The sequence below is a fragment of the Humulus lupulus genome, chromosome X, assembly GCF_963169125.1.
Source record: "Humulus lupulus chromosome X, drHumLupu1.1, whole genome shotgun sequence".
NCBI classification, from domain to species: Eukaryota; Viridiplantae; Streptophyta; class Magnoliopsida; order Rosales; family Cannabaceae; genus Humulus; species Humulus lupulus.
In genome coordinates this window covers 78,574,199-78,583,556 of record NC_084802.1, presented here as the reverse complement: position 1 = coordinate 78,583,556, position 9,358 = coordinate 78,574,199, and the positions used below count along the sequence as shown (strand labels likewise).

The 9,358-nt window shown below is 35.5% G+C and overlaps 1 non-coding gene across 1 annotated transcript; it reads left to right on the top strand.

The window, feature by feature from the left end:
- Positions 1-5,138: 5,138 nt before the first annotated feature.
- LOC133807753 (small nucleolar RNA R71) lies at positions 5,139-5,245 on the top strand. The gene has a single exon (XR_009879649.1). It is a non-coding gene; the product is annotated as a small nucleolar RNA R71 (small nucleolar RNA).
- The last annotated feature ends 4,113 nt before the right edge of the window (positions 5,246-9,358 follow it).

Sequence of the window (9,358 nt, the reverse complement as noted above, 5' to 3'; positions counted from 1 at the left end):
TGATGTCCAAATTGTAGTAATGACTCTTAGTAATATAGATAACAAAAATTTACTCAAAAGTAACATTTTGCAAGAATAAATAAGTAATTTTTAAAATAATTGACCGTGAAAATATTAATATGACAAAAATCAACATGAACGTGCATGAATATGCTCACCACCCCAACCAAAATCTGACAGTGTCCTCAATGTCTCCAAATATAATAAATGTAAAAGAGCAGGGAAAGAGAACACTTGGATAGCGAGCGTCGAGTGATAGAGCGAATATTGATTCTCTAAAACATGAAAAACTGAAAACACAAAATGATAACAAATAAAATAAAATGACAAGAGGGAAATAAACAGAAAACAAACCTATGTACAAACAATTTGGAACACTACTTAGACTTGGTAAACCGGTTCCATGAGAGTGACTTCTTCAGGCTGGGGCACCCTCTCTATGTAGTGTTTTAGTCGTTGGCCATTCTCTTTGAATTCTCTCCCATCAGTTGGGTTTGTGACCTCAACAACATTGTTGGGAAAGACGATTTTCACAACATATGGGCCAGTCCACCTTGATCTCAACTTGCCACGGTGGATATGTAAATGAGAGTCATAAAGATGCACTCGTTGGTTTGGCTCAAATTCTTTTCTTAGGATCTGCCTGTCATGGGACGCTTTCATTTTAACCTTGTAGATCATAGAGTCGTCATAAGCATCATTCCTTAACTCTTCAATTGCTGACAACTGAAGCTTACGATTGAGTCCTGCCGCCTTGAGATCAAAATTTCGGCTTTTAACTTCACAATAAGCTTTGTGTTCCAGCTCAACAGGAAGGTGGCAGGCTTTACCATAGACTAGCCTATAAGGAGACATATCAAGTTGAGTTTTGTAAGCAGTGCGGTATGCCCAGAGAGCATCAAGAAGTCGTGAGGACCAATCTTTGTAGTTGGGATAAACCGTCTTTTCTAAGATTTGCTTAATTTCTCGGTTGGCTAACTCAGCTTGGCCATTTTTCTGTGGGTGATAATGCAATGCAACCTTATGAATTACACCATATTTTTGCATTAAGGTCTCAAAAAAATAGTTGCAAAAATGGGTGCCTTGATCACTTATGATAGCGCGTGGTGTGCCAAACCTAGATAACACATTTTCCTTTAAGAATTTCACAACAGTTGTGTTATCATTATTTCAACAAGGCACAACTGCCACCCATTTTGAAACATAGTCTATGGTGAGGAGAATGTTAAGGTATCCAGAAGAAGGTGGAAATGGTCCCATACAGGCTATCCCCCAACAATCAAATATTTCTATTACAAGAATTGGGTTCAATGGCATCATATGTCGCTGGGATAAAGCACCTAATTTCTGACACCTTTCACATGATCGAAAGAAATTGGTAGTGTCTTTGAACAAAGTTGGCCAATAAAGACCACGCTTTAAGATTTTTGCAGCAGTCTATTTCATAGAAAAATGACCACCACAAGCTTCATTATGACAAAAGTCCAGGACACTAAAAATTTCATCATCTAGAATGCAACGTCTCATAATTTGGTCGAGGCAATACTTGAAAAGATATGGATCGTCCCAATAGAAGTTACGAACCTCGACCAAAAATTTACGTTTATCTTGTGCATTCCATGCAGTTAGAAGTTCGCCAGTCACTAAGTAATTAACAATATGAGCGTACCATGGCAACTTATTGACTACGAAGAGATGTTCATCAGGGAAATCATCTCGAATGGCTGGGCCATCAGCGGAATCAGAAAATTCAAGACGAGATAAGTGGTCCACTACCACGAATTCAACTCCTTTATTTTCCTTTTATGGTCAGATCAAATTCCTGTAACAGAAGGATCCACCTAATTAAACACGCCTTAGCATCCTTTTTGGAAAGGAGGTATTTTAAGGCGAAATGGTCCGTAAAGACTGTGATAGGTGAATTAGTCAGGTAGGAACGAAACTTGTCAAGTGCGAATACTACAGCAAGTAACTCTTTTTCAGTAGTTGAATAGTTCATCTGATCACTGTTAAGAGTTCTACTTGCGTAATAGACAACGAAGGGCTTCCCTTCCCTTCTTTGACCTAAGACGGCCCCTATAGCGTAATTGCTAGCATCACACATGACTTCGAACTGTAAGTTCCAATCTGGTGACTGAATGATAGGGGTAAAAGTGAGTTTTGCAACGAGCGCTCGGAAAGATTCCTCACACTCAGGTGTCCAACCAAACACAACATCTTTTGCTAGGAGGATTGACAAAGGGCAAGCAATTGTCGAGAAAATTTGTATGAACCTCCTATAGAATCCTGCATTCCCAATAAAGGATCGAATGTCTTTAACAGTCTTGGGGGTGGGAAGCTTTGATATGAGTTCAATCTTTGATTGATCAACCTCAATTCCTCGTTCCGACATGACATGCCCCAAGACTATGCCTGATGACACCATGAAATGACACTTTTCCCAGTTGAGTACCAAGCCTTTCTCTTTGAAACATTTAAGCACAGAATCTAAATTGAGAAGGCTTGATTCAATGGAATCTCCAAAGACTGTCAAATCATCCATGAATACTTCCATACATTTCTCGATCATATCACTAAATATGCTCATCATGCATCGCTGGAAAGTGGCTGGAGCATTGCACAGGCCAAATGGCATTGCTGAAAAGCAAAAGTACCAAAAGGACAAGTGAATGTGGTCTTATCCTAATCTTCTAAGGCAATCTGGATTTGGTAATACCCTGAATAACCATTGAGAAAACTATAGAATGGATGACCTGCCGCACATTCCAATATTTGATCGATGAATGGAAGTGGAAAATGGTCTTTGTAGGTGGCAGCATTTAATTTTCTATAATCCATGCACATGCACCACCCAGTTGTGACCTTGGTAGGAACAAATTCCCCTTTTTCATTTTGTACCACTGTTACCCCTGATTTCTTGGAAACAACCTGAGTTGGGCTGACCCATTTACTGTTAGCAACATGATAGATTATTCCAAAATCAAGAAGTTTCAAGACTTCAGTCTTAACTACTTCCTTCATCGTTGGGTTCAATCTTCTTTGAGGGTCACAACGTGGTATAGCCCCGTCTTCCAATTGAATGTGATGGGAGAAAATTAAAGGACTAATACCTTTGATGTCAGTTATCGTCCATCCTAATGCATCTCTTTGTTCTTGCAGCACATTGATGAGTTGGCGCTCTTGTGTTGCATTGATCTTGGAAGATTTTATGACAGGAAAAGTGTTGTCAGCTCCCAAGAAAACATGCTTAAGACCCTTAGGAAGTTGTGCCAAATTTTGGTTGAGGAGCCTGTTCAATGGAGGGTTTTGGTGTTTCTCGATCTTGAGGGAGTTCCTCAAAAATTGGATTCCAAAACATGGTTCTTCTAGCTTGTGAGTGTTTGAAGATTTCAGGGTTGATTTTAGACTCATCGGGCTCAGAACTTTCTTAAATTTGGAAGAGATGATTAAAATGATTATATGTGTATTTAGCTTTGACCTCTCCCGAAATAAGTGTATCGATCAGATATGATTGGAAACACTCATCATTATTAGGTGGTTGTTTGTCAATGTGGAAAACATTCACTTCTAGAGTCATGTTCCCAAAAGAGATTTTCATGAGACCATTCCTACAGTTAATGAGTGCATTTGCTGTTGCGAGGAAAGTTCTACTGAGAATGATGGGAATTTTTGACTCTATATTCACTTCAGATTGAGTGTGCGAGATGAGAAAATCAACAGGGTAATAGAATTTTCAATTTGAATCATAACGTCTTCTACTATTCCCCAAGGTTTCTTAACTGATCGATTGGTCAATTGTAGCACCACAGATGTGGGCTTGAGTTCTCCTAGACCTAATTGCAAGTATATTGAATATGGCATGAGATTTACACTTGCTCTTAAGTCTAGAAGGGCTTGACCAAATTCCTACTCCCCAATTTGGCATGAGATGGTGGGACAACCAAGATCTTTGTACTTAGGCGGTGTCTTGTAGTCAATTACCGCGCTGGCTTGTTCAGCCAAGAATGCAGTTTTCTTGACATGGTGCTTTGTTTTAACGGTGCATAAATCCTTGATAACCTTGGCATAAGCCGACACTTGTTTGATCACATGCAACAATGGCAAGTTGATCTTCACTTGTGTTTAAAAAGTCTGGGATTTCACCATGATTTTCCAGTACCTTTCCAGTGGATTTCAACACTTAAGGAAAAGGTGCCTTTACTGGAATGCTTATTGGCACATCATCATCTGGAGCAGGCATTGATGTACTCGTTTTCTTAGTTAACGGTGAAACCGTACTTTGACCACTTCGAGTAGAGATGGCATTAACCTCTTTGAAATTTGTATCTAGAGAGGAGGAGGTTTGTGCCATGTGTTGACCTTTTTGATGGATTAGAGGTTGAGCAGGAAGACTACCATGCTCTTGAATTTCCAAAGTAGTGTTTAGCTTCGTCATTTGGATTTTTATGTCTTTCATTTCCTCTATCATTTTTGTGAAACAAGATTTGAGCTCTTGAGTTGAGGCTATTTGTGTTTACGCAAGCATCTGCAAAGTATTCTCAAGAGAATTACTTGACTGGATGTATTTTGAGGAGCAATGTATGCTTTAGGTGGTTGTTGCTGCTTAGGTCTCCATTGGCTCCCAGATGCTTGGCTTGAATCCTTCAAGCTGAAATTTGGATGGTTGCGCCAACCGGGATTGATAAGTGTTTGAGAAAGGGTTATAAGTCTTCTTGTAATCCCCTAATGCATTGCATTGTTCCTCATTTCCTCCTCTTAACTCACCAAGAGTTGGGCACTCTTGCGGTTGATGTTCCGTCCCTCCACAGATGAAGCAGGGATCTCGTGTCTCTACCTTTGTAGCCATGTAGATTCCTCTACCTTCTTGAGATTTGAAAGCCTCGAATTGTTGTCTCAATGATTCAATTTGGCTTTTGACATTGTCATCTTTCCTTAATTGGTAGATTCCAGGTTATCGTGGTTTGTCCATAGGACTCGGTCCATTCCACGTGTAGGACTTTTTAGCGAGATCATCGAGGTACTCGAAAGCTTCACCGGGATCTTTTTTAAGGAATTTGCCATTGCACATCATTTGTACGAATTGTTTTTGTCTGGTTGTGAGACTGTCATAAAAATAGCTGATCAGACACCAACTTTCGTATCCATGATGTGAGCATTGATTTATCAAATCTCTAAACATCTCCCAAACCTGATGGAAAGTTTCATGGTCTTTCTAGATGAAGGTAGAGATTTTCCTCTTAAGGCTGCTAGTCTTATGGGGTGGAAAATATTTGACAAAGAATGCTTTTGTCATTTTGTCCCATGTTCCGATAGATCTAGGCCTTAAGGAATACAAACAGATTATTGCTTTGTCTTTGAGAGAGAAAGGAAAAAATTTCAATCTCACAATGTTGGTGACATCAGCTCGGTTGTTGAATGTAGCCACCACCTCTTCGAATTCCCGTATATGCACGTACGAACTCTCATTTTCCAACCCATGGAAGGTTGGTAAGAGGTTAATCATGCCAGGTTTGAAATTGAACTTTGGCATATTGTTGGGATACATTATGCATGAAGGTGTGGTTGTACGCGTAGGATGTAAATAATCCTGTAGCGTTCTTGGTTAGACTTCATCTTGATGAGCCATCGTGGGTTGTTCAGGAAGTCTCGGTGAATTGGGAGAATTTGAACGAATGGAAGAAAACGACGAACTAGGAGAGTTTTCTAAAGCTTCTACTTGTTGTCTCACGAATCTCCCTAGTGCGTCTCTATTTCGTGGCATAAATATATATTTATTTTGTAAGTATTATAAGCGCAAGTGTGTAATAGTGTAATAATTATACACCAAAAATGTTTCCAGGCCAATTGGGAAGTCTAACAAGGTACCACTTTAAGCCCAAGAGCTTTTCTAGAACTCCCTGAGGTTCTTATAAAATGTTGGAGGGTAACGCTAACACAGACCTTATTTAAGAACCAATTTTTCTAAGAAAGAACAAGTTTGGTTTCTACTAATTTCCAAAATTACACAAATGTTCTCAATACTTTGTGTTTGCTTTGTGTTGTTTTTTTTATGATTAAAAATTTTATGTTTTTTCTTCGGAAAAAAACCTAAATCTAGAAAATAAATTCTAAACCTAAAAGTAAAATAAATAAAATAAAAAAATAAAAAAAATAAACAAATAAAAAAAATGAATAAATAAAAAAATTTAAATAAAAATAAAAATTACACAGGAAAAATAAAATAAAAGAGAAATAAGAAAAAAAAAATTACTATGCAAACTTTTAATTGCAGAATTACCTTCCCGGCAACGGCGCTAAAAATTGATATCGCCCAATAACTCCTAAGCGGTCGTAGTAGTAATCGGGCTATGTCGTATATACAGAGAGGTAAAATACAAGTAAAAAGAAAGATTAGTAAATTATAAATAATAAACTTTGAAATAATGTAACTTTGAAAAAGAATATATTTTTTTAAACATTAAATAAACAAAATCGAAGAATTAGAATCAGAAAGAAAATATGGAAGGCATAAGTTTCATTCATGCAAACATATATATTTTAATAAAGTTGATTCATTCTACTCAACTATAATTCTACACCACTAATTATAGTTGGAAAATATATATAATAAAGCTCACCTTAAAATATGTTCTTAATTAAATTATACTAACTTCTAATTTTAAAAACCTATCATATTATATACCTTAGAGCGTCAAAATACCAATGGCAGAATGCAGTAAAAAACATATAATATAACAAATATCCTAAATTAAATTAAGAGCCTAAATTACATAAGAAGAGCATGACTAGATTTATGTAGAAGACACTAATAAATTTAGAATAAAAAATAGAAGAAAATAAATTTAATTGTAACAAAGATATGGAAATGAAGAATCAATATAATAAAAATATAATGTGAAACATGAGTTTCACTCTAGCCTTTCCATAAGAGAATTTAGCCTAAAATAAGCATTGTTTTCACTCAAAGAAATGTAAAAGAAATGAAAGAAAAATAGAAAAAAGAATGTTTTTCTCTCTAATTATACTATCTACCTTAATTCCACAATGTGATGATTTTTTTTCCATTTGGCTCTTTATTTAAAGTGGAAATAGGACAAAAAAATGTATAAAATCGTGTACAAAATAGTGGGAAAGTGGCATAAAAACTGATGGAAGTGGGGCAAGTGGTGTTCGGTCGTGGGGGATGCGTGTCGCGCTGTGGTTGGTTCGGCAGGTGCGACAGGCTGACAGGCGGCAGGTGGTGGCAGCGCGTCAGGCATCTCATCAGGCGGCAGGTTGTGGCAGTGTGTCAGGCAGCTCGGCTAGAGTGGCTGGAAGTGTGCGACTTGGCTGGACAAATGGCCTGCTGCCACGTGGCAGCGTGGAAGTTGCTGAAAGCTTGGGCCGGGCTCCATTTTTAGGCCTAAGTTACCTTAAAAAATACCACTTTATCATCATTTTTTTTTCAATTATATTTCTTTCTTTCTTCTTTCTTTTTGTTTGTGTCAAAAGTACATTTTATTTCCTGAAATTAAACTCAAATTAAATCAAAATTAATATTTTCAAATATAAGACATATGGCAATAAATCCATGAAAATATTAATTAAAATTTAATTAATTTTAAACTTTAAGACTAATAAAATGATACTTTTAAACACTAATCAAATACATCTAGAGAGTCTAAATCAACATTTGAATCCTACGTGCACAAACACGTTCTTGTGTGATTAAGGAATGACTTGGAAGGCTAAGGTATAAGCTTTCAGAAATGATAGGAAGATCGTTCATTTATATGAAAAAAAATGAAAGGACACTTAATAGGCTACAAGAGGTAATCTCTATTAATTTTATGTGTTATTTTATATGTATGATCTTAACTGGTATTGATAATATATTTAAAGATCCTATTTCGCTACGTAATCTTATTTTTCTTCTTTAATACCAACATCAATAACATAGATTCGTAGACTAGATGAATTTTAATCACTGAACTACGTAAAAGTTTTTTGTGATATTATTAATCAGTTTAGATTAAGCCTAATTCCACTCTCGAATTTCTTTATTCCCTGTTGACGAAAAACTGCGTGAACAGTATGTACTGTTATATATGTATAAAATATGTATGGAGGAAAATTGAAAAAGAAATTACAACAATTAGTTATTGTAGTAGCCAAAAATTGGTTCAAGCCCAACGCAATAGCCCATTAACAAAACATGTTTCATGCCCATTCCAGCTAACCAAGCAAGTTAGTAAAATGAAGACCGTTGGCCTCAGTAGCTCACATAGGCTAGGCCCAAACCATACATCTTGTGTCATTTACACTTTTATGTAAATATGTTGTTTTGTTTTAAATTGATTGATATGATTGCTTACCTGCCTCATAAGTGTTTTCATACATCAACTGACAACCATGCCCAATCAACTTTTTCTGTTTCCACATTAAGTAAATTGTTGATCTGTTTTTCTTTTGGTAGTACTATATATAAAAATAGAAATTTCAATAATGAGCCAACGATTTCTATATTTTTGCCCATATTATTCGAGGTAATCCTTTTCTTTCGATGAGAAAACATGTATTTATTATAATTAGTCTAATCATGATTACAACATTGCTCATTTACTGTAAGAAGCAAACTTGTAATCCTACATATCAATACATTTTTTAATATCTTTCTAGGGGAATAGGGATTAGTTATAGATCAACATGACATGTATATTCAAAATAATTTATAATTCAAAACAACATCTGGTTTCATTTTTCTCTCTTTACAATTGATCAATAAATTGTATTGTTATTGATTTCATAATCTTCACTTAAGAGGAATGTATCGTAACAAGTAGTATATTAAAATTTACCCTACATAAACTAATCTTTAAGTTATTAATTATTAAACAATATTTTTCGTCCAATCTAAGTCAAATAATAATTCAAAAATATAACTCTACATAAAATAAGAATTCAAGAGATTTGGATATCTAGTAAGAATGTTCGTGGTGTGGGTTTTGGTGAATTTATTAGATTGGACCGCACATGCAGTTTGTGCAATTTTTTAAATCTTACTAGCACTGTATAGATCTTAAACCCGCACAAATAGTGCCACAAAAATGTGGTGCGGTGTTCTGCGATATGAACGGTTTACACTTATCACCAAGTAATTTAATAATTAAATATTGTAATAAAGTTTGTGTTCAACAATATAATAAAAATGACAATAAACTATGATACTATGAACAAACAATAATAATACAAAACACTAATAAAAGTTTAGCAAAACATTAAGTTTAAATGTGATAATACTAACAAATATATGAAATAGAACTACAATCATATTTCAAATTTATAGTGCATGAATTCTTATTTATAGCTCAATGGTTGA